Here is a 5,000-nt window from a genome sequence, read left to right as displayed (position 1 = left end):
AGCCTTTACTGAAGCCTTTACTGAAGCCTTTACTAAAGCCTTTACTGAAGCCTTTAATGAAGCCTTTTATTGAAGCCTTTCATGAAGGCCTTTAGTGAAGCCTTTAATGAAAGCCTTTATGAGCCTTCATGAAGCTTTTCTGAAGCCTTTATTTGAAGCCCTTTATTGAAGCCTTTACTGAACCCTTTATTGAAGCCCTTATGAAGCCTTTACTGAGCTTTTACTGAGCCTTTACTGGAGCTGTACTGAAGCTTTACTGAAGCCTTTACTGAAGCCTTTATTGAAGCCTTCACTGAAGCCTTTAATGAAGCCTTTACTGAAGCCTTTACTAAAGCCTTTACTGAAGCCTTTACTGAAGCCTTTACTGAAGCCTTCACTGAAGCCTTTATTGAAGCCTTTACTGAAGCCTTCACTGAAGCCTTTACTGAAGCCTTCACTGAAGCCTTTACTGAAGCCTTTATTGAAGCCTTCACTGAAGCTTTTACTGAAGCCTTTACTAAAGCCTTTACTGAAGCCTTTACAGAAGCCTTTACTGAAGCCTTTACTGAAGCCTTTACTGAAGCCTTCACTGAAGCCTTTACTGAAGCCTTTATTGAAGCCTTCACTGAAGCTTTTACTGAAGCCTTTACTGAAGCCTTTATTGAAGCCTTTACTGAAGCCTTTACAGAAGCCTTTACTGAACCCTTTATTGAAGCCCTTACTGAAGCCTTTACTGAAGCTTTTACTGGAGCCTTTACTGGAGCCTTTACTGAAGCCTTTACTGAAGCCTTTACTGAAGCCTTTAATGAAGCCTTTATTGAAGCCTTTACTGAAGCCTTTACTGAAGCCTTTACTGAAGCCTTTACTGAAGCCTTTACTGAAGCCTTTACTGAAGCCTTTACTGAAGCCTTTATTGAAGCCTTTACTGAAGCTTTTACTGAAGCCTTTATTGAAGCCTTTACTGAAGCCTTTACTGAAGCCTTCACTGAAGCTTTTACTGAAGCCTTTACAGAAGCCTTTACTGAAGCCTTACTGAAGCCTTTACTGAAGCTTTTACTGAAGCCTTTATTGAAGCCTTCACTGAAGCTTTTACTGAAGCCTTTATTGAAGCCTTCACTGAAGCTTTTACTGAAGCCTTTACAGAAGCCTTTACTGAAGCCTTTATTGAAGCCTTCACTGAAGCTTTTACTGAAGCTTTTACAGAAGCCTTTACTGAAGCCTTTACTGAAGCCTTTACTGAAGCCTTTACTGAAGCCTTTACTAAAGCCTTTACTGAAGCCTTTACTGAAGCCTTTATTGAAGCCTTTACTGAAGCCTTTATTGAAGCCTTTACTGAAGCCTTTATTGAAGCCTTCACTGAAGCTTTTACTGAAGCCTTTATTGAAGCCTTTACTGAAGCCTTTACTGAACCCTTTATTGAAGCCCTTACTGAAGCCTTTACTGAAGCTTTTACTGGAGCCTTTACTGGAGCCTTTACTGAAGCCTTTACTGGAGCCTTTACTGAAGCCTTTACTGAAGCCTTTACTGAAGCCTTTATTGAAGCCTTTACTAAAGCCTTTAATGTAGCCTTTAATGAAGCCTTTACTGAAGCCTTTACTAAAGCCTTTACTGAAGCCTTTACTGAAGCCTTTACTGAAGCCTTCATTGAAGCCTTTACTGAAGCCTTCACTGAAGCCTTTACTGAAGCCTTTACAGAAGCCTTTACTGAAGCCTTTACAGAAGCCTTTACTGAAGCCTTTACAGAAGCCTTTACTGAAGCCTTTACAGAAGCCTTTACTGAAGCCTTTACAGAAGCCTTTACTGAAGCCTTTACAGAAGCCTTTACTGAAGCCTTTACAGAAGCCTTTACTGAAGCCTTTACAGAAGCCTTTACTGAAGCCTTTATTGAAGCCTTTACTAAAGCCTTTACTGAAGCTTTTACTGAAGCCTTTATTGAAGCCTTTACTGAAGCCTTTATTGAAGCCTTTACTAAAGCCTTTACTGAAGCCTTTATTGAAGCCTTTACTAAAGCCTTTACTGAAGCTTTTACTGAAGCCTTTACTGAAGCCTTTACTGAAGCCTTTATTGAAGCCTTTACTAAAGCCTTTAATGTAGCCTTTAATGAAGCCTTTACTGAAGCCTTTACTAAAGCCTTTACTGAAGCCTTTACTGAAGCCTTTACTGAAGCCTTCACTGAAGCCTTTATTGAAGCCTTTACTGAAGCCTTCACTGAAGCCTTTACTGAAGCCTTTACTAAAGCCTTTACTGAAGCCTTTATTGAAGCCTTTACTAAAGCCTTTACTGAAGCCTTTATTGAAGCCTTTACTGAAGCCTTTATTGAAGCCTTTACTGAAGCCTTTACTGAAGCCTTTATTGAAGCCTTTACTAAAGCCTTTAATGTAGCCTTTAATGAAGCCTTTACTGAAGCCTTTACTAAAGCCTTTACTGAAGCCTTTATTGAAGCCTTCACTGAAGCTTTTACTGAAGCCTTTACTGAAGCCTTTATTGAAGCCTTTACTGAAGCCTTTACTGAAGCCTTTACTGAAGCCTTCACTGAAGCCTTTATTGAAGCCTTTACTGAAGCCTTCACTGAAGCCTTTACTGAAGCCTTTATTGAAGCCTTTACTGAAGCCTTTATTGAAGCCTTTACTGAAGCCTTTATTGAAGCCTTCACTGAAGCTTTTACTGAAGCCTTTATTGAAGCCTTTACTGAAGCCTTTACTGAACCCTTTATTGAAGCCCTTACTGAAGCCTTTACTGAAGCTTTTACTGGAGCCTTTACTGGAGCCTTTACTGAAGCCTTTACTGAAGCCTTTATTGAAGCCTTTACTGAAGCCTTTATTGAAGCCTTTACTAAAGCCTTTACTGAAGCCTTTACAGAAGCCTTTACTGAAGCCTTTATTGAAGCCTTTACTAAAGCCTTTACTGAAGCCTTTATTGAAGCCTTTACTGAACCCTTTATTGAAGCCCTTACTGAAGCCTTTACTGAAGCTTTTACTGGAGCCTTTACTGGAGCCTTTACTGAAGCCTTTACTGAAGCCTTTATTGAAGCCTTTACTAAAGCCTTTAATGAAGCCTTTACTGAAGCCTTTACTGAAGCCTTCACTGAAGCCTTTATTGAAGCCTTTACTGAAGCCTTTACTGAAGCCTTTATTGAAGCCTTTACTAAAGCCTTTAATGTAGCCTTTAATGAAGCCTTTACTGAAGCCTTTACTAAAGCCTTTACTGAAGCCTTTACTGAAGCCTTTACTGAAGCCTTCACTGAAGCCTTTATTGAAGCCTTTACTGAAGCCTTCACTGAAGCCTTTACTGAAGCCTTCACTGAAGCCTTTACTGAAGCCTTTATTGAAGCCTTTACTAAAGCCTTTATTGAAGCCTTTACTGAAGCCTTTACTGAAGCCTTTACTGAAGCCTTTACTGAAGCCTTTACTAAAGCCTTTACTGAAGCCTTTACTGAAGCCTTTATTGAAGCCTTTACTGAAGCCTTTATTGAAGCCTTTACTGAAGCCTTTATTGAAGCCTTCACTGAAGCTTTTACTGAAGCCTTTATTGAAGCCTTTACTGAAGCCTTTACTGAACCTTTATTGAAGACCTTTACTAAAGCCTTTAATGAAGCCTTTACTGAACCCTTTATTGAAGCCCTTACTGAAGCCTTTACTGAAGCTTTTACTGGAGCCTTTACTGGAGCCTTTACTGAAGCCTTTACTGAAGCCTTTACTGAAGCCTTTATTGAAGCCTTTACTGAAGCCTTCACTGAAGCCTTTACTGAAGCCTTCACTGAAGCCTTTACTGAAGCCTTTATTGAAGCCTTCACTGAAGCTTTTACTGAAGCCTTTATTGAAGCCTTCACTGAAGCTTTTACTGAAGCCTTTATTGAAGCCTTTACTAAAGCCTTTACTGAAGCCTTTATTGAAGCCTTCACTGAAGCTTTTACTGAAGCCTTTATTGAAGCCTTCACTGAAGCTTTTACTGAAGCCTTTACTGAAGCTTTTACTGAAGCCTTTATTGAAGCCTTTACTGAAGCTTTTACTGGAGCCTTTACTGGAGCCTTTACTGAAGCCTTTACTGAAGCTTTTACTGAAGCCTTTATTGAAGCCTTTACTGAAGCCTTTATTGAAGCCTTCACTGAAGCTTTTACTGAAGCCTTTATTGAAGCCTTCACTGAAGCTTTTACTGAAGCCTTTACAGAAGCCTTTACTGAAGCCTTTATTGAAGCCTTTACTGAAGCCTTTACTGAAGCCTTTACTGAAGCCTTTATTGAAGCCTTTACTGAAGCCTTTACTGAAGCCTTTACTGAAGCCTTTACTGAAGCCTTTACTGAAGCCTTTACTGAAGCCTTTACTGAAGCCTTTACTGAAGCCTTTAATGAAGCCTTTATTGAAGCCTTTACTGAAGCCTTTACTGAAGCCTTTACTGAAGCCTTTACTGAAGCCTTTACTAAAGCCTTTACTGAAGCCTTTACTGAAGCCTTTATTGAAGCCTTTACTGAAGCCTTTATTGAAGCCTTTACTGAAGCCTTTACTGAAGCCTTTATTGAAGCCTTCACTGAAGCTTTTACTGAAGCCTTTATTGAAGCCTTTACTGAAGCCTTTACTGAACCCTTTATTGAAGCCCTTACTGAAGCCTTTACTGAAGCTTTTACTGGAGCCTTTACTGGAGCCTTTACTGAAGCCTTTACTGAAGCCTTTACTGAAGCCTTTACTGAAGCCTTCACTGAAGCTTTTACTGAAGCCTTTATTGAAGCCTTCACTGAAGCTTTTACTGAAGCCTTTACTGAAGCCTTTATTGAAGCCTTTACTAAAGCCTTTAATGTAGCCTTTAATGAAGCCTTTACTGAAGCCTTTAATGTAGCCTTTACTGAAGCCTTTACTGAAGCCTTTACTAAAGCCTTTACTGAAGCCTTTATTGAAGCCTTTACTGAAGCCTTCACTGAAGCCTTTATTGAAGCCTTTACTGAAGCCTTTACTGAAGCCTTTATTGAAGCCTTTACTAAAGCCTTTAATGTAGCCTTTACTGAAGCCTTCACTGAAGCTTTTACTGAA

This window comes from Penaeus japonicus, unplaced genomic scaffold, assembly GCF_977035675.1.
Source record: "Penaeus japonicus unplaced genomic scaffold, GWHDUDI00000001_assembly GWHDUDI00000003, whole genome shotgun sequence".
Classification (NCBI taxonomy): Eukaryota; Metazoa; Arthropoda; class Malacostraca; order Decapoda; family Penaeidae; genus Penaeus; species Penaeus japonicus.
This window is presented reverse-complemented; position numbering follows the sequence as displayed.